The sequence below is a fragment of the Tursiops truncatus genome, chromosome 21 (assembly GCF_011762595.2).
Source record: "Tursiops truncatus isolate mTurTru1 chromosome 21, mTurTru1.mat.Y, whole genome shotgun sequence".
Classification (NCBI taxonomy): domain Eukaryota; kingdom Metazoa; phylum Chordata; class Mammalia; order Artiodactyla; family Delphinidae; genus Tursiops; species Tursiops truncatus.
This window is the reverse complement of record NC_047054.1, coordinates 23,017,447-23,038,395: the sequence shown is the minus strand read 5'-3', so window position 1 is coordinate 23,038,395 and position 20,949 is coordinate 23,017,447. Positions and strand designations below refer to the sequence as shown.

Sequence of the window (20,949 nt, the reverse complement as noted above, 5' to 3'; positions counted from 1 at the left end):
TGCCCAATCCTAACCACTAGACTGCCAGGGAACTCCCTGTATTACTTTCTGAATGAAACATAGAATAAAATATATTTTAAATAAGGATTATGCTAGAAAAATAGCGGTGTCTGACTCTGAGCGTAGATCATGAGGGTTTTCTTAATATCTTTCTTTATAGTTCTCTATAAGAAGCATAAAATATATTTTATAATTAGAAAAAGGACAACAACAACAACAAATCCAACTGTAAATACACAGGAAGGGCGGCAGAGGTGCTTGGCTGTGAGGACAGGGTTAGAGAGCAGGAGTCGGGCCCGGGTCTGGTGCGGGAACAGTGTCAGCGTGATGGGGAACACGCCAGGCCTGGCTGCTGGGAGCAGTCAAGATTACTAATGGCAGGACAGACAGTAACAGCAACAAAAGGAGAGCGAGGTCCAGGGCTGGGAAGACAGCGCTAATGAGAACACTGAGAAACATTCCAGGCAAAAGGGTCACCCAAAAATGTAAGCAAGCCTAGAGCCAAGATTAGTTATAGCCAAATAAGTCTCGCAGGATTCAGGGGGTGCCGGCAGCTGGGTGAACGCTCGGGCACCTCTGCGTCTCTGAATCCGGCAACGCAACACTTTGTGTAAATACTGACTTTTTAGGGAAGACAGAGAGGAGCCTCTTTCTTTTTCCACTGCAGGGATTAAGAAAAGTTTATTGATTTTTAAACAGGCTGTTTCTAATCTGGGCTTATTTTAGATCTAATAAGACTGTTATCATTATTTTTTAATTGGGTACAGGGAAGGGAATTCAACGTCAATCTGTGGGTAAAGTATTTTTAATTGCTTTGGAAGAGTTACATTAAAACTGAGATTGTAGGTCACACGCGAGTCCCAGGGCACTGGTCCCACAAGGATATTCTACTGGAAGCAGTACGTCGCCCCTGCTCTCAGCCCAGCATTAAAATGGCTGGGCAGACGAGCTGGCAACCTTTGAAAGAAGCAACCTTTCAGTTATGCTGGGCAAACTTCTATTCCTCCTTCCAAGACCCAAGTCAAGTGTTGTATGACATCTTCTCAAATTCTCTCAGGCATCAAAATCTCTCTGAGGTGATAAAAATCACCTCCCTTTCTACCTCACAGGTTATTCTAAGGAATGAGTGAGCCCAGTTTTTATGGAAGTGCTTTGGAGTCTGCAAGGCACCATGTAAATGATGGATGATGTCATTATAAAATATCTGCAGGGAATGCCCTGGCGGTCCAGTGGTTAGGACTCTGCGCTCTCACTGCCGAGGGCCCGGGTTCAATCCCTGGTTGGGGAACTAAGATCCCACAAGCTGTGAGGTACAGCCAAAATAAATAAATAAAAATTTTTTTAATTAAAAAAATAAAAATAAATAAATAAAAATATCTGCAAGTTAATGGTATGTGCCTGTCAGCGGGCTAGGTAACTGTACCTTGGTACAAAGACGCTTCTGGGTGGAAAAAAGTCGACCAACATTGACGATGGATAATTCAACCTATTTGAGTTCGGCAGGACATGTGGCTTGCATCCCATATTCCTGACTCTTTCTCCACCAGCTGCTCAGAGCTGGGACCGCTGGCTTCACTGATGCTCACCCCTCAGTGCAGGTTCCTTTGGCGCTCAGGCAGGAAAGGATTACAGAGTTTAAGCACCACCCCCCATACCTGTGGGTTTAGGGACCCTGGACCCCCAGCTGACCCCTGGGCTCACATCGTGGTCCCAGCTGTGCTTGGCGGCCAATCCCATGGGGTGTCCAGAGCCTCAGAGAAGCCCAGGGCTTCATCACCACTGGACAGGGCATCTGTGTGGCTCCAGGTGTAATTCTGGACAGGGCATCTAAGATACAGACTCAGGACCGCCTGATCCCTGGATTTCCTGGGCTGCTTCCCCCTCTTCAGGTGGGAACTTGCTGCCACCAGGGACCTAAATGAGGTTTGAGACCCGAGACTCTGTCAGTGGCCGGACATGCCTTCCCTGTCCTTTTCCACGTGGCGGGCCGAGCTGGACCCCCCTCCTCCCCACCTGCCCTGTTTTGCCAAGGAAGCACCCTGCTTAGTGCCGATCTTAGGTTTTAACAAGTTTCTTAACTAATTTGTTGTTTGTCTCTACATATATTCAGGTGTGATCTCTCCCATTATACCTCTCCAAACTGCCAAACCTCTACCAATATTTGAATAGTGTCCTGCTCTAATTTAGAATCCCTGCTCTCATTTCAAATATACTGAGGACCCACATAACAATAACAACCACAACAATCAAATAGCGACTGTTTATAGAGCACATCCTATGTGCCTGGCACCGAGCTGAGTGCTGGACCCTCCCTGTGAGGTGTGTCATCGTCTCTTTACAGGAGAGGACCCTGAGCCCCAGGGTGGAGAGCTGGTGGGTGACAGAATTGGGATTCCGCCCAGAGCTGTGTGGTCCCAAAGCCTGTGCTCGTGGCCGTGATGTGACACAGGTGAGCAGACGACTCAGGTGCATAAACTGCGTGGAATGGATAGAAACACAGCCGAGTTCCTGCAATGGACGTAGGTTGTGGTACGTACTTTTGAAGGTTTTATTACATTTCCAAGTTACACATTATTTTTTTCCTCTGGCAAATCCAAAGGGCCCACGTCCATCCTATCCTGTCTTCTCCTCCAGTGCTTTGCCATGCATATCCAAAGCATCCTGCTAGGAGCTGTGGGAAACAGGAAGAGTAATCAGATGTAGCTTCCGCGTTCAAAAGGTTTTAATGTAGGAGATGAATAGGAAACGACGTGAGAGCTGAATGAAGCTTTAAGTCAGTCTCTTTTCTGTTTCCTTTCGGCTACCTAGAAATGGCTCGATTTCTTCTGTGGAATATCTCAAATTGGGGAAAGGCCTTGAATTCAACAGCGAATGGCTGAGTTTTAGGAGTCCAATTTTTTTTTTTTTTTTTTTTTTTTTCCGGCACGTGGGCCTCTCACTGCTGCGGCCTCTCCCGTCGCGGAGCACAGGCTCCGGACGCGCAGGCTCAGCGGCCACGGCCCACAGGCCCAGCCGCTCCACGGCACGCGGGATCTTCCCGGACTGGGGCACGAACCCGTGTCCCCTGCAACGGTAGGCGGACTCTCAACCACTGCGCCACCAGGGAAGCCCAAGGAGTCCAATTTTTATGTGTGCTTTAAGGGGCAAGGATAAGACTTGAAGGGTGAGGGTATGTGATACTGTCCATTGCTGTGAAAGGTTGCAGTCTGCCCAGGGATTCGGAGAGGGGAATCAATTTTACATTCGGTCACCCTGGAAGCCATTCCGTTTCCCAGTCCCTCCAGCCTGCCTTGAATTATCGTTGGGTTCAGTTAGCAAAGCTTTATTGACGGCCCACTCTGAACCAGATAGAGCGTGGGGAAAGCAGGGTGCTAAAGTTGCGAAGGACATGGTCTTTGACCCGGAAGGGTTTATCATCGAGATAAGGAGGACAGATTTGTCAGTAAAAGCTGGTCAGTTCAGTAACAGAGGTTGGGTGCTAGGAGAGCCCGGGGAAGGGATTTAGCCCAGTCTTACAGTATGGTGCAGTATGGGCTGTGTGTGTGTGTCTCTGTGTGTGTCTATATGTGTGTCTGAGTGTGTCTGTGTGTGTCGATGTTGTAAAAATTAATAAACAGAAACCTCAATTTCTTTTATTTCCTTTTTTTTTGGTGGCACTGTGTGCCATGTGGGATCATAGTTCCCGGACCAGGGAGCTAACCCGTGCCCCCTGCAGTGGAAGCTTGGAGTCTTAACCACTGAACCGCCAGGGAAGTCCCCCTCAATTTATTTTAAATGGAGTTGGAAGACCAGAAAGGGGAGATCTCAGGGTCTGTGATGACAGCAGAGCCCACCAGGAAGAAGAAAGACTCCTTTCCTGGTTAGCACTCAGCCAATGAAAAGCCATAGACTCTTTGTTTACTGTAGCTCCCCAACTTCTCTCCTCCCTGCCCCATAAAAGCAATCTCCTTCCCTTGCCCCTGGCTCACCATAGCTGCAGACCCCAAACTGCAATTGCTGGGGAGTAAGAAATTTTCCTCTGCCCCTCTAGGTTCTTCTGGCTAAGAATTAAATGCACATGAGACAGATTAACAAGAGAAAATCAAACAGAAGTCCAGTAACATGTATACATGGGAGAGACCCAGGAAAACTGAGTAACTCATGAAAATGACCCAAGCCCTCACCTTAAGTACCATCTTCAGCTAAAGCCAAAAAAGGATGTTAGGGGTAGTGGTTTGGGACTTCAAAGGGGAGGAAGGCAATGCACATGGAGATGGAAAAGCAAATGTTTAGTAAATAAATGTTTGCTGGGCCTGCAGAGACAGTGGGACCCAGCGTGGACTCGGGTCTCTAGGCATTTCCCCCACCACTCGAGCCCATACTCTCTGCTGATGTCTCTGGTGACAGCTCTGTTCCGGGAACAGGCCCGCTATGCAAACTCCTTTAGGCAGTTAGGGAGAAGGTCAAAGGTTCTGAGCTTTGGGGCCCTTGACTGTTCTCAGCTTGAAATAATCTGCCTGACAAAGAGGCATTTTGGGGTGGCGTCTTGCTCCCCTCCACAATTCTTTGCTGATCCCAAATAAACCCATCTTTGTTGGAGAAATATCTGGCACTCTATTTGTTTTAGGTCAACAGTGTATATACATCTTCCTTGAAGACAAGACACATGACCTAAATCTTGAAAAGGAGATTCCAAGCAAAGAGAAGGGCAGAGCCAGTCAGTACACAGAGGCAACAGTTGACTTGCCGAGACCCATCAACAGGGTTGGGAGGTGAAGAGGGGCAGGGATTATGACTGGGAAGCACGTGGGTTAATCCTGTAATAGCAGAGGGCCCTGGGAAGCAAGGGAGAGACAAGGTTACATTAGCCCCTTGGAGACACTGCTCTGGTGGCAGCCTGGCGACCAGAGTGATGGCGAGCACAGGTGGCGGTGGGACACTGAGCTTAGTCACCAGGGAAAGCAGTCCAGGAGAGAGGCAACCAGAGACCAGATTCCAGCAGGGGAGAAAGCGATGGAGAGAAGGTGCCACATTATCCTGCTGTCCCACAAGCCAAATGACATTTCTGTCTCTTCCTCACTGGCCTCTCTGCCCGCTCCAGCCCTTCCCCAGCCTTCCATGGCCTTCCGTGATCCAGCCTCTGCCAGGCTCCCCTTAAACAGTGGGGAAGCCGGCAGTCGGGGAGGCGGAGAGACCGATCAGAGAGGGGGCAGAGCAGAGTCAGCCCAGCCTGCCCACCCCCAGAGTCCTTATCTGATCATCACGTAGTGTCATTTGCTCTTTGCAGTTTATTAAGTCCATTACTTCTCTATCGGTCTAATAGAATTGTACACCTAGACACATATGAGGAGTTCTTATGCTGTTACGGGGATAGGGGTTCTAACCCTGGAGTTTTTACAGCACCGGTACCTTTTAATGGAAACAAATTTTCCTTCTTCCTCCTTTCATTGCCCTCCCCTGCCATGCTCCGGGTTATCCAGGTAAAGACTGACCCCTCCCGGGGAGCGGCTGGTGTCTGTTACCACCCGAACAGGCTTCCATGGTGAGAGTTTCCTCATAAGAGCTTGTTCTTTGCTTCTAGAAATCTCTTCAATAAATATCCAGCAGATTAGATTCTCATGTAAACAGTATCTGTTGTGAGGACAGGAGAGAATGACAATGTAATGAGACTGTTAGGAAACCCATCTGTGACTCCAGCTTTCTTTTTCTGGTGGAATCAAAGGCAGCGGGCATTTTTGAGCACCTGGCCCGTTGAAGCATCGCACTTGGGAGTCGGGTAGGTAGTGAGTGAGGAGGGGAACAGCCCTGAGCTCCAGGAGGTAGGTCCACGGGCCCATGGAGCTGTTGACTCTGCCCAAGGGACTGGGGGTGCTTGTGATGAACTGGGTTTTTCGATGGTGAGTGGGTGTTTGACAGGCAGAGACAAGAGCATTCCGAGCTGAGGAGACAGTGTGACTGACGGCATGCAGGGGGGTGGGGTGCTGGGGCCGGGAGACACGGGGTGTGGCTGGAGACTGGAAGTCATCGAACATGTGGAGGCGTGGTGGATTCTGTGTTTTGGGAAGATGACTAGAGACGGGGGAGTGATGAAAAGCAATCTGGAAGCCGTTACAGGATGAAGGTGATGAAGCCTGCTTCAGGCGGTGGGTGGGACGGAGAGAAAGGGACAGTGTCTCGAAATACTTAGGATTGAGCTGGGCTGGCTGGTGACTGTGTAGGAAGGAATAGCGCATGACAGAAAGTTTGCTAGTTTGGGAGAACAGGTCCTTGAAGCCATGCACTTGGATACCTGAGAAGAGGTAATGCTTCATAAGCTGGTATCATCTCAGGTGACTCTAAGGAGGCAGCTGCCTGGGGATTCGGCAGAAGGTACAAGGAGGACCTACAGGAGGCCCATGAAGAGAGGCTTGCTCTTCGCGCCCAGATGGAATCTGCTAGTTTTCCTAACGTCTGCAATAGTGCCACTGGTGGCAGCCACTGTATAAACTGGGACGGAATCAAGTGGGACTCACTCCAGACCCCCCACGTGAGGCACCTCTGGGAGGCTGGTCAGGTGGAAGCTCACGTTGAATGCAGGGCTAGGAGGCCATCGGGTGATGCTCTCTAGAAGACGGCCGGAGCTTGGATATCAGGTGATAGCCAGGTTGGAAATCCGGGCCACAATTAGCAGACTGGAGGCAGCTGAAGCCAGGGGCATGGGTGAGATGACTCACGGAGGGCCCCGGACAGAGCAGTCGAGGAGGAGGTGCCAGTGGAAACGGGTATGAAGAGGACGAGGAGAGGGCAGAGGCTGGGAGTCTGCTGTGGGACGGACTGGGCTGGCTAAAGGGCAAGTAAAACCAGTGAAGCCAGTGAGGGGAGGCTGGCAGAGCGGGAGAAGGGGAATGGGGCGGGCGGGGTGGGGAGGAGGGCGGGGGACGGGGTGTCAGCCCTAGCAACCTGGACTGTCGTGCCCTGACCCGTGTACTAACTTCTCTGTATCCAGGCCCAGCTTAGTTTGCTCTGGGCCCATCCTTCACGGCTCTAAGGGAGGCCACCATCTTGACCTTTGGGGGTTCAAGCCTCTGAGATCAGAGGTAAAACAAGGAGGGTCTTAGAACCTCCCTTCACTCATCTCTTGGATAAGAGCTTCTGGACTACTGGGCCAACGCCACTCTTCCTTGCTTTGCACTGAAAAAAAAAAAAAAATCAGTGTAGATATAGCATGTAACGATATTTCTGAGCGTGGCTTTGATCTTGGGGTAGGAACATTCCAGGAGAAAAGCAAGAAAAAACTTCTTAAGAATCTGTCGATTGTAAGCTGAGAGATTGGCTGTTGGGCTGATTGATGGAGGTCCTGCCGCTCAGCAGTCAGGGGAAAAAGGCTCTCCCCTCGCTCTCTGAAGACCAGCGTGGCGCGTTCTAATCCTGGCCGCCAGCTGCTGCCCTCATGGTTAAGCACCTCTAACATCTACCATGTGTCAGCTGGAAATTTTACTTAAAGAAACAAACAAAAATCCTAATAGTGAAATAGGGTTTGTGTATCTAGGCTCACATCACAGGTGGAATCATGTTCTATAAATGCAAACAAACTTTTTAAAATACATGTATGAAGTTTGATAATCACCTCTGAAGATTTTTAGTGTGGGGATGTGATGGGACAGGGTTGGAGAATTTAACAATGATGTAAAGACTCTACAAATCAAATTGTTCTTTTACTTTCTCCGCTTTGCATAATCACAGTGTAAACAACACATATATTAGTATTAATGCTTATTCCTTTGGTTAAATAAAAATTCCAATAGACAGGAGGTAGCTTTTAGAGGTTCTTAACTGTGAACGAAGCGAGATAGGGTAGTTTTTCGCCTGAGATAAATCCAAGAAAATTACATTCAACTTGGTGGGTTGGGACCAAATGCAGATCTTTTGAGAAAAAGTAAAGAGACATCGAACCCACAAATTTTCTTTTCAGGAAATTAGTATTTTCAATTTGATTAATGATGGAAATTGACCATGTCTACATTGCCTTTCTCTTCTTATCAATTCAGAAAATAGAATATATTCCATCTGCTGTCCCTCCTCTCACCCCCAATCTTCTTAATCTCATTAAGACAGAATTGCTAAATAGTAATAGCTGATGACAGTTTCTGATCAGATGAGGAGAGGTGGATGATCATAGAGATGAAGGGGCATCAGGTAGGTCTGACTGAGGCAGGAGGCTGCCTATGTGGTGAAATCTAGGGGGTCTCATTTTGACAATTTTATTTGACAACTCATTCTCTTCTTTAAATGCCGTGGGGTTGTTTTGTTTTTCTGGACTGAACTGGAAACTATTAGGGTCATTTTTGTTTGGATGTTGTTTGGTTCTCATTCATTTACTTACTGAGTGTGCACCATGCACTGTGCTAGGTACCTGGGGAGAGGTAATGCTTTTATAAACCTCCTTCTGGTATCATCTCAGGTGAAACAGGATGGACTCACCTAAGGATTTGGCAGAAGGCAAAAAGGAAGAGCTATAGGAGGCATATGAAGAGAGACTTGGCCTTTGTGCCCAGGTGGAATCAACTAGTTTTCCTAATGTCTGCAATGGTGCCACTGGTGCCAGCCACCGTCTGCTGTATAAAGTGCGACACTCACTCCAGACCCCGACATGAGGCACTTCTGGGAGACTCGCAGGGACTGCACTAGGGCCGTTGGCTATACAAGTTGGTTCTTGAGGGCAGCATCTCAGATCCAGATGACAGATAACAGAAAAATCCTGTTTGGTTCGATTCTGTGTCTCTCTGACCTGCACTAGAAATATTTCTTGAGAGTCTTATTATAGTTGAAACCTTCCATTATATGTGATGGGAACAATGGAAGTTACTCTTTTTTCTTATTTGTCATGGCTACCAAGAATCACAGAGATGTTTTGCAGACCAAAATACTGGGGACCTTGTTGCCTCCAAATGTTCCAGTCAGAGATGGAAGAGCTAAACGTATGGGAAAAGGACATTGCTAGTTTAATCTTTTTTTTTTGGCCGTGCTGCTTGGCTGGTGGAATCTTAGTTCCCCGGCCAAGGATCAAACTCGTGCTCCCTGCAGGGAAGCATGGAGTTCCAACCACTGGACTGCCAGGGAGTTCCCAATCATTCTTTTTTAATTGCTGAAATGCAAGGCTCAGATGATCCTGAGTTAGAAGAGCAAGCTTGGTGCTGCACTGTACCAGAAGATTCCAATCCAATGGCATCTTGTTCCAAAATTATTTTAAAGCCTTAAAAATGAATGTAGCTGCAACTTCATGAGATGAAATAAAATGGGTATTTGAGAAATGTAATACTGGTTATGAATTATAATAATACTGGCTATGACTTATTAGCCCTTATCATGTTCCAGGTTTCCTGCTAACTGCCTTGTATACTTGCTCTTGAAGCCAAGTCTCACCGGCAGTCACAGTGGTTAGCTAGTTCTCGGGGTTAGGATGTCTGCCTCGCCTCATTTTCCCACTTGCTCTGTTCATGTCTACTTTGTTAATCTTTTTATTTTTTTTTTGGCTACGTTGGGTCTTCATTGCTGCACACGGGCTTTCTCTAGTTGTGGCGAGTGGGGGCTACTCTTCGTTGTGGCACGTGGGTGTCTTATTGCGGTGGCTTCTCCTGTTGCGGAGCACGGGCTCTAGGCACGCGGGCTTCAGTAGTTGTGGTACACAGGCTCAGTAGTTGTGGCTTGTGGGCTCTAGAGCACAGGCTCAGTAGTTGTGGCTCACGGGCTTAGTTGCTCCGCGGCATGTGGGATCTTCCTGGACCAGGGCTCGAACCCGTGTCCCCTGTATTGGCAGGCGGATTCTTAACCAATGTGCCACCAGGGAAATCCCTACTTTGTTAATCTTTTTTTTTTTTTTTTAAATAGGGTAACTCTGTGGGTCTCTGTGAGGTTTTTCAAGACAGGGTATTAATTAATTAATTTATTTTTGCTGTGTTGGGTCTTTGTTTCTGTGCAAGGGCTTTCTCTAGTTGTGGCAAGCGGGGGCCACTCTTCCTCGTGGCGCGCGGGCCTCTCACTTATCGCGGCCTCTCTCGTTGCGGAGCACAGGCTCCAGACGCGCAGGCTCAGTAGTTGTGGCTTACGGGCCTAGTTGCTCCACGGCCTGTGGGATCCTCCCAGACCAGGGCTCGAACCCGTGTCCCCTGCATTAGCAGGCAGATTCTCAACCACTGCGCCACCAGGGAAGCCCCCCTACTTTGTTAATCTTAATGTGTACACATTCTTTACCTTAACCCACTTCAAATTTCTTTTGGAAAAAGGCAGCATTCTGATGAATGAAGTACATTTTTGGAATGATTTTTTTAGAGAGTGATTGATCGTGAAGGCTTTAGTTTGTCTCAACTTCTAAAGAATCTATGGTTTACCTGAAAGACAACAGCCATTCTTGTTAAACTACTCTGCTCACGTTTACTTTGTAAGACAGCGGTATTTTACACAAAGTTGGAAAGCCTTGACTTGGGCTCTGCAGGGGCAAAGGCCTTTCCTCTGCTACCAAGTACAGAATATGGTCCCCAGCTTAGTTTGACTTACAATTTTTTGACTTTAGGATGGCGTGAAAGTGGTAGGCAGTGAGCAGAAACCGTACTTCGATTTTGAAGTTTAATCTTTTCCTGGGCTGGCGGCATGCTCTCCGGTGACACTGGGCAGTGGCAGCGAGTCTCAGCTTCGGGTCAGCCCTGCGATCATGAGGGTAAACAGTCAATACACTGACAGTCATTCTGGACCCAGACAACCATCCTGTTTTCCACTTTCAGTACAGTATTCAATAAATGACATGAGATATTCAACACTTTATTATAAAGTAGGCTTTGTGTTAGATGATTTTGCCCAACAGTAAGCTAATGTAAGTGTTCTGAGCATGTTTAATGCAGGCTAGGCAAAGCTATGACGTTCTGTAGGTTAGGTGTATTAAATGCATTTCCAACTTACGGTATTTTCAACTTATGATAGGTGTATCAGGAGGTAACCCCATTGTAAGTTGAAAAAGATCTGTACTGTCTGGTGGGGCTTCAGAGGGAGGGTGTGTCATTTCCACACCTGCCCATGGATCATAAGGGACAGGTAGGGTGATTGTCATCTAGAATGAAGTCTGGCTCGCTCTCCTTTATAGTATTTTTTCACGTACACATAATCTTTACACTTGTACTTTATGGACAGTCTACGTGTGTGCATATAAATATAGTATAGATGTGATCATTTCTCTAAGCTGTTTCATTTCTCCGTGAGTCACCCTCCGTAATTATGCACAGTAACCTAATTGAAATATAAACTATTCAAAGAGAATTTACAGATTTCCAGAGAGGACAGGTGCCCATTGACAAGGACTCCTGGCCTTGGCAAGCAGTTTTTGAGGGAGCTGTCAGAAGTCTGAGGGGGTCAACGAACACCTTCACTCAAGGGCAGGAAAAGCCACCTCCAGCTGGCAGCTCCCTTCTGGCACTTGGGTGGTGTTAAGTCGGGATGGGCGCTCCCTCTGGGGCTGGGATCCCATTATCACCCCAGGCAGACTGCCTTCGGAAGAGGCTTCGGGGAGGCAGGGAGGGGACATCAGGTCTGGTCAAGGCTCAGAAATCTGTATTGTTGACTTAAAGATCGTCTCAGGAATTTCCAGGTGCCTAACAAGCAAGGTTTAAAGGGAACTGCACATCAAAGCAAGTGGCCCATAGACTCTGAAGGGGAAGGCAATTCAGTATCCCCAAATGGAAGCTTTGTTATTAAAAGAGCCCTTATCCGGTAGGCTCTGAGGTAAAACCAGTCAAGTCTTGACTACCTGTTTCTGTGTTTTAACTGTGGCGAGTTCTTGTTTTGACCTAGTGAGGCTAAGGTGGGTGGGAGGGATGGACCTTAAAGTGATGGGAGGATTTTTACTTCTAATTTTCTGATAACCATACTGCCTGCCTTGCCTGGAAAATGCTTCCTTACAGTGTCAAGTAGTACAAAATAAAACCAAACAGTCTTTGCGTATTTACACTGGGGCCTTAGTTATATAAAATATATGGATAGGAAACATGAGTAGAAAATACGATTAAATGGTACCAGTGGTTTTCTCCTTATTTTGGGGTTGTATATGGTTTTTTCCCCCCAAAATTTTATGTGCTGAATGAGACATATTTATAATGAAACTGAAATACGGGAAAACAAAACAGAAAAAACAACCCTACCCTTGTTTTGCAATTTATGCCACACATTTGTCTGAAAATTCCATCAAATGTAACAGTCTTCAAACTTGGGGGCTGTGTGTCACCTGGAAAGCTTTTAAATTTTTCAGAGACTATGAGGTCTGGCCTGGGGGGCTGACGAACAGCCAAGGTAGAGGACCTATGAGCTTGTAAGCAGATAGGTTAGGGGACTTTCCTGACATGAGAAGAAGCCATTTTGGAATCTAAGTCTGGCCACAATGCTCGCCCTTGAACATGTCTCAGTAATTAATGATGCTAAGGGAACAAAGGAATATAGGAACAGAGAAAAGGCAGTCAAACAACAGTGAAACGATAAAGCAGAGTCCTAGTTCTTCCTCAAGGGATATACATAATAATGTCTTTGAGTTCTGCGGGAACGAAGGCTCCCCCGCAGGTAGAGGAGGAATGACCTGACACTCCTGACGTCAATCAACCAAAGCTTGGACTCCGTTGACCTCTGCCCCAATTCTGTGCTGAATTCTCCTCTGCTCAAGCCCCTTCATGAATATGCATGTACACTTAGCTTAAAGCTTCCCCAATTTTGTGGTTCAGAGAGACACTGCTTTGGGAAAGATCACCAGTGTTCTCCTTACTTGCTGCAAGTAATAACAAACCCTTCTCCTGATCTGTGGCTTGGTTGTATCTTTTGGCTCGATGCCCAAAAAGAGGCAAACCCAGTTTTCAGGTAACAGGCTGATGGTTTCCAGACTTCCTCACTAATCGGGGGGGATGATGACCCTCCTGTGAAGTCCATGACAGCAAGACTCTGGCTGGAATCAGAAGCTGAAGGGAGTGTCGGCAGCCACCACTACTGTGAATGGTGGATAACGGGGTGGGTCTCCTGCGTTCGTCCAATTGAACAGATTCCCCATGGGGGCTTCCACGTCCATTATTAGCCTACTGGGTACTGGAAAATGGTCAAACTTAATTCTCAAAGCCATATTCATTTAAATTCATTAAAAAAAACATACAAATCTCACAGTACTCTTGGAAACAGGAGAGAGTTTGTGAAATAAAATATATATGCAACACTGCAGGTTGGGATTCACCTCTTCAGATGGTTGATATCAATCAACAGGCCAACTGTGACAACTTTTAAGCTAAATATTCAAGGAGGCATCTGTCTTTTTAGCTAGTGAGTACGTGGGTGTGTGTGGCAGTGGTGGTGATGGTGGCCAGGATCTGAAACTGTAACATGGGAAGTGACACAAATCCCTCAAGGCTTGGTTTGCAATAAAGATAACATAATGGAGATTTTGATCTAAAAGATCAATAAGTTTTCTCTCTTAATTATCATCTCCATAGGAAATGAGAGTATTTCATTTCAGATTCTAGAGACTCATACAAATGAAAAGTTCCTGAAGTTCAGGTATACGGACAAGCAAGTTCATGTTCGGTTGAGTGGAGCGGGAGACACAGATGGGGTGTCTCTCCGCCTCTGCTCCCCTTTCCAGGGGCAGCGTCACACTTGCTCCACAGGATGCTGCCTTCCTGGCTAGAGCTGACGGGATTAGCAGTGGGACTAACAAGAGTCTCAATCCTGAGAGTTTTGAATTGGGGCTGTGAGGCACTATTTAGTCATTCCTGCAGGGCAGTGAACGGAGGACGCGGAAACTAGGGAGTGAGGGCAGGCACTCCGGGTCAGGGGCACGCATGAGCAGTGGTGGTTGCTTCGCTGAGAGATCAGCAGAGCGGATAATTTGAGAGAACTCGAGCGAGGGAAGCTGGCTGCCGGCTTCCTGGGCCAGTCCTCTGTTGGTCCCAGCCAGGCTGGATGCCCTTGGATTCCATTAGCCACATCGAGAGCCTTCCATAAAGTCTTTTTCCCTTAAACTAGTGTGAAGTGATATCTTTATCTTGTGACCCAGAAAGCCTTGACTAGAAAAAAATGGTAACCAAAGCAAAATGCATAACTTAACCAGTAACTAACATTGAGAAAGAAATGTTAATGGAAGCAGACATTAAGAATGCATTAGTCATTTTTTCCCCAATGAAAATTTTAGAGCAGTCATTCTTAGCTTTTGCGGGGGTGGTAGTGGTTAGAATTCTTTAAGAAATTCACAGAAGTTATGGACCGTGACCATCTTTTTAGGAAAAAACCCACAGTTTGCATATAATCCATGGACCACAAGTTAATTAGTGTTTTGATTTGAGCCTTAATAAATGTGCATATATAGGTGTTATTTTCATTATACCTCCCAATTCGAGTATAAGCTTCATTATACCTCCCAATTCGAGTATAAGCTTCTTTCTGAGGGATAAAACCCGTGTTTCTCTGTAAAATTACTTTAATTCATTACCTGATGGCTCAATTAGTACTGTTCAATGCAGTTATTATTATCTGTTAAATTATTGGATGTATATTTTATCAAAATATTTTATAATGGGACTTCCCTGGTGGTCTGGTGGTTAAGACTCCACACTTCCAATGCTAGGGGCTAGGGTTCAATCCCTGTTTGCAGAACTAAGATCTCACATGTCATGTGGCCCGGCCAAAAAAACCAAATAAACCAAAACAAAAACAAACCACTCTATAATATTGAAAATACTTTTTTCAATTACTAAAATACTTTTTGCATGCAAGCCATGATCTGTGCCCCAAACATCATTAGTCATCAAAGAAATGCAAATCAAAACCATAAGATACCACTACTTCACACCCACTAGGATGGCTAAAATAAAACAGACAAATATTAACAAGTGTTAGTGAGGATGTGGAAAAATTGGAATCCTCATTCGTTGCTGGTGGGAAGGTAAAATGGTGCAACCACTTTGGAATACAGTTTGGTAGTTCCTCAAAAAGTTAAACATAGAGTTACCAGCAATTCTTCTCCACTCCCAGGTATGTATAAGAGAAATAAAAACTTGTCACACAAAAAAACTTGTGCATAAATATTCATACCAGCATTATTCATAATAGAAAAAAAAAAAAAAAACTAGAAGCAACCCAAATGTCCATCAACTGATGAACAGATAAACAAAATAAGGTATACCCATATACTGGACTATTTTTCAGCCATCAAAAGGAATGAAGTACTGATACGTGCTATTACTTACACGAACCTTGAAAACATTATGCTAAGTGAAAGAAGCCAGTCACAGAAGACCACATATTACATGATTCCATTTACATAAAATGTCTAGAACAGGCAAATCCACAGAGACTGCAAGTTGATTAGTGGTGGCCAGAGGTGAGAAGGAAGGAGGAAGGACTGCTAATGGGTGTGGGGTTTTCTTTTTGGAATGATGAAAATGTTAAAAAAAAAAAAATTAGTCATGATGATTGTATTACTCTGTGAATGGATTAAAGACCACAGAATCATACACTTTTCTCATAAATCTCTCTTTAGTTTTTCCATTTGTCCATACCTTTATTGCTACATCCCAAGCTACCATCATCTCTTGTTAACAAAGTTTCTTTTCTGCCCTGTTTATTCATTCTTGCCCCTCTTCAATCTGCCACCCATGCAGCAGCAGGCAGTGCTGGGTTGCTCAACAGATGAACCAGGCTTGTGCTAACTACACGAGCAAAGCAGGCCACCAAAAAATTGAGGTGGGAAGACTGCCACCATGTCCTGCCTGCTGTCCGCAGTACACAGGGGGGTGTTGCTTCAGGAACTTGCTTCAGACATAAACTAAGAAACTAAGACCCCCATCCAGTGGAGGATGTTGACTACATGCTGACCACAAGCATGTAGACCCCAGACTGGTTGGAACCAGAAGACTGATGATTAAGATTTCCAAAACATCACCCTGTTACCTCACCACCAACCAACCAGGAGAATGTCCATGAGCTGATGACCTGTGACCCTCGCTCCTAATGCTGCCTTAAACAAACCCTTGCTCCAAAGCATCAGGGAGTTCAGGTCTTTTGAGCATATGTTGCCCATTCTCCTTGCTTTGTGTCCTGCAAATAAATGCTGTACCTTGCTTCACCACAAAAAAAAAAAAAAGAAGAAAAAAAAATTGAGGCAAAATTTCTTGAAAAATTTTGTATTTTCTGCAATAGAAACCCCAGCTAAGACAATGAGAAAATGTCTCCCCTAACAAGTTCAGGGTTAGGTAGGCTCTAAGGTTAGGCTCAGCCATGTCTTGGAGCACCTATCTTTCCATTCTGCTGCCTCCCCTCATGGTGGTAAGGTGGCTGCCAGCAGCAAAGAGGCAGCCTATTCCCCTATACACATCCTGTGGCAGAAGGAAAATCTCCTCCCCAACTCTTAAGTCCTTCCCTGGGCTTGAATTAAGCAAATTTAAGTTACATGTGCAATTGTGGACCAGGGAAAGGGCAAACACGCATTGGCACCGACTGACTGAGGTTTACTTGTGGATTGGGTAGACAATTGAACAAAATTTGAGGATCTACTCAGAAGGATGAAGCGGGGATGGATGCTTGCCCCTGATCTAATACGGCTCTTCTTTTATGCAAAGCTTGAAATATAGGGAAGGGGCCCTTGTATACTGCAGAAAGAGGAAGGTGATTTAAGCAAAATGTCATTTACAGCATGACTTTTCCCCCTTCTTATTTCAATATTCAAAACTCAACTGCACTTGATTTTTTGTCATCCAGCACAAACACACTTTAATAATTTATTTATAATTCAGTAAAGAGCTTTCTAATTGTTCTTACTGCATTATGATAAAGTTAAAATATAAAGGCTGACAGCATATGGGATCAGGTGTGGGTCATTCTTTCCCCTATTAAAAAATATATCGGGCTTCCCTGGTGGCGCAGTGGTTGAGAGTCCGCCTGCCGATGCAGGGAACGCGGGTTCATGCCCTGGTCCAGTAAGATCGCACATGCCGCAGAGCGGCTGGGCCCGTGAGCCATGGCCGCTGAGCCTGCGCGTCCAGAGCCTGTGCTCCGCAACAGGAGAGGCCACGACAGTGAGAGGCCCACGTACTGCAAAAAAAAAAAAAAAAAAAAAAAAAAAGTGGATGGGCCTTGAGCACCAGTCCTGTTTTTCACAGAGAACAGAGACTGGTTCAAAGGTCTGAATCACAGGAAAGTGGAGTTGGTTTAAGAAACAGAACATCTAAATTCAGAGCCTTAGCCCTCAAACTCACATGAAGTTAGTGTGGAAACTCTTTTGTGAGGGATGCTAACAAAGATTTGAGAAACCTTTCTTTGCTAGGTCCCTGGTGGGACCAGCAATGCTTCTCTGAGGGAGATGCCGTGCCCGAACCCCCGTTTGGATGTGTGTAGCGTCACTGGTTCTACTCCTGGTAAATTCTCTAAAATGTTAAAATATATCTCCCTTTGAAGGGGGCAGGCGAGGAACTGTTTCTAGTTTATGTTTAATAAAATATGTTTAAAGTAGCCTTAATATAGGTTGGATTACTAAGGATAATAAAATTCTCTAGGAGAACCCAATTGCTAGCCAAAAGCAGAAAAAATGATGCTGTTTCCCTTCTGTGATAAAACAGCAGGCCTGCAGTGGAATTATAAAGTTCTAAGATTAAATTATCTTCATTTACCTTCATTAGCGGTTGGATTGCACACTAAGAAGTAGACACTAAAATGATAAAAGTGGTGGTGCTTTAGGGTGGGCCATGAAATTAGAAGTATTTCCTCTCTATCCTCTTAATGTCTAAAATGAAATTATATTACTTTTATAAGTAAAAACAACAATAAAAATACCACCACAATTTACCACCACACTTAATTAGTAATAATATGCAGAAGTAGTTCAAAGTTTTGGACAGAATGACCTGTAGCCTTATCATGAGAATCCCTCTGGGTAATTCTTACTGAATTCAGTGGGAAGACCAAACAATTCTTTTGAAATTTTCCTATTGTTTTGTCTCATGCGGTTTAAAAACTTTAAGAGAAACAAAAACTAAGCAAGACAAATCCACAGCTGTTTTCCTAACTAGTATTTAGGAAGCTCACCAAGCTATGGAATCTCTATCTTAAAAGGTTTAACCAGTCTTCCAAATGGCAGCCTTGAAAGGGGTTAAGGTTATGAACTCCGGAGCTGAAATGCCACTTACCAGCTGAGTGACCTTGGATGATTACTAAACCTCTCTGTGCCTCAATTTCCACATCTGCAAAATAATGGTAATAAGATTACCTACCTGATTAAGAGTATTAAGTAAGTTAATGTGTAGTTAATAAGTTATGTGTAAACTGCTTTAAACAGTGCCTGGCATGTAATAGGTTCTATACAAGTTTAACAAATACGTGCAAATTTTTAAAATGTCAGTGAGTTTACTAAGTACATACTTCAGCATTTCTGTATGATTTTCAACATTCTCTCATTCAACATCCTTATCCTTCAAGATTTTTATTAATAATTTCTATTAAGCCTAGACAAGTTAAACTGATGCTTAATGAAATGTATGCTAAATTTAGGACAAGTAATCTAAATGTCTAAGAAGACAGGGTTTGGGCTTCCCTGGTAGCGCAGTGGTTGAGAGTCCGCCTGCCGATGCAGAGGACACGGGTTTGTGCCCCGGTCTGGGAAGATCCCACATGCCGCGGAGCGGCTGGGCCCGTGAGCCATGGCCACTGAGCCTGCGCGTCCGGAGCCTGTGCTCCGCAACGGGAGAGACCACAATAGTGAGAGGCCCGCGTACCGCAAAAAAAAAAGACAGGGTTTATAGGTTATGAGATGAAGATCTTGAATGATGTCATGTGTGTGCCCATCAATAAACAGCAGTCCTTCCTAAAGCTTCCCCACAGCATGGGGGCCCCTAAGAGATGCTGATGGCGTACTAGGGAGGAACCCAGGTGGGAATGATGCGTGTGTATGCTGGCAGCTTTAGAACATGAACAGGAGTTCTTGGATGCTCCTCCCTTCAAAACGTAGCACCTAATCACCCCCCCTTGAGTGCGAGATGGACTTAGGGACCTGCTTCTAGCAGATAAAATGCAATGGAAGTGGTGGTGTGCAACGTTAGAGACTAGGTCTTTCCTCGCTTGGATCTGGGAGAAGCTGAAGGAAGCTGAGGGAAGCCAGCTGCCCCATCACGAGGACACTCGGTAGCCATGTGGAGAGGCTCAACGTGTGCAGAGCTGAGGCCTCCTGCCGATGGCCATGTGAGGAAGCCACCTTGGAAGTGGACCTTCCAGACCCAGTTGAGCCTTCAGATGACTGCAGTCTGGCTTGAGTGAAACCTGAGGGGCACTGAGCCAGGACCACCAGCTGAGCCGCTCCTAGATTTGACCTGAAGAAACCACGCAAGAAGATAATACACATCTGTTGTTCTAAGCTGCTATATTTTAGGGTAATTTTCTACACTGCATAGATAAACCCCTACAGTGTGTGTTAATGGATGAAGAAGACAGCAGGGTAAAAAGTACCCTTTCTAGACCTGACACTTCACCTGGTGAAAACCCATCATCTTGACCCAAGAACTATCACCAAACTGCGATGATAAAATGGTTTCTTTCTTATCCCTGCTTAGTTGCTACTTTTTATGTCATCAGCATGTCAGGGTTTGTCCTACCACTTAGCATAATTGCCTAGAATATCTGTGCTGAAGTTTTGAGTATTGAATGCGGTCTCAGTGAGACAGAGACTGTCATCAGGAGAAGGCTGGGGGCCTGGCTATGGAGAAGCCCCAAAGAGTAAAGACTGCAATAAACTGTCTGGGCTTTGATTCTCTGTCCTGAAGGATTATAAACTATTTTATTAGAATATTCAAAACTCACAGACTAAACTGACGGACATGGAGGCAGAACTACACAAACTAAATTCACATGATACTGATGTATAAATCAGGAAGCTTCTCTAAGTTTACTATGTGCAGAATGGAATTCTGATGCTCTCATACAGAGCTCCCCCTTTTCCTGAATGACAGCTTAGAGTCCATATCGGCAATCAGAAGGTGGCTCAGTTAAGCTTGCAGTTAGAGGACAAAGTGGCAAGTCTTGAGGTATGCTCTTCCCAAGCCACAGCAAGTCTTCATAAACTGATACTATGGGAAGTAGAGAACACCTCTGGTCACTGAATGGCTCACATCTCTTGGATTCAGCACCTCCCCTCCGTGGGTTAACACTATATTCACACTGTCACTTTTGTTTCTCTAAACTCTTGGTAAATTGACATTTTCTTTCCTCAAATGAGTTAATAGTGATTAAAAGCCACAGTGTACCTGGGAAACGTTGAGGCTCTTCTCACATGATGATTAAACTAGTTTGACTCTCTGGGGATATCTTATTACCAAGTCCTCAGGAGGGATCTCACTGCTGTCTTCACATACTACCTGTATAGTTTGGAGCACAGGGCATTTATTAGCATATCAGAGCCTGTCCAGAGATAATATTTCAGAACTGGTACAGCATTGCAAGGGCAGTTTTGTAATTTCTGATCTTTTCTCTAGAAATTTTCATGATCAACAAAATCCTAAGTTGATCACCAGGGGTTGAAAAATGAATAAAGAGCAGTTATCAAAAACAGGACATTTATGTGATGTTCTCATTTTTCAAACCACTATATGTAGTAGTACAGTTTTCTCACTTGAGCCATGAATATTCTTACCAAAATCAAGTCGTTCACAACTGGAACAAAGGCTAATTTGTACCAGTCAGTTTCAGAAATTCAAAAATAGTTTTTTACTATCCACAATTAAAAATTAATCTTGTAATAATTTACAATGGAAAAGAATCTGAAAAAGAATACATATATACGTATGACTGAATCACTTTGCTGTATACCTGAAACTAACATAACATTGTAAATCAACTATACTTCAATGAAAAAAAAAGTTTCAAGAGAAAATATTTTAGCATTTAATGTCTTAGTATTAATCAACATCTACTGATTCAAAAGTTAAAAAGTATGTC

General features: G+C 45.1%; 1 long non-coding RNA gene across 1 annotated transcript; it reads right to left on the bottom strand.

Annotated features, from left to right (window-relative positions):
* Positions 1-1,902: 1,902 nt before the first annotated feature.
* Positions 1,903-12,180, bottom strand: LOC109547637 (uncharacterized). Its single transcript, XR_012329006.1, has 5 exons — positions 10,513-12,180; positions 6,951-7,149; positions 5,389-5,610; positions 3,969-4,040; positions 1,903-2,671 (listed from the first exon to the last, which is right to left on the bottom strand). It is a non-coding gene; the product is annotated as an uncharacterized lncRNA (long non-coding RNA).
* Between the last annotated feature and the right edge of the window lie 8,769 nt (positions 12,181-20,949).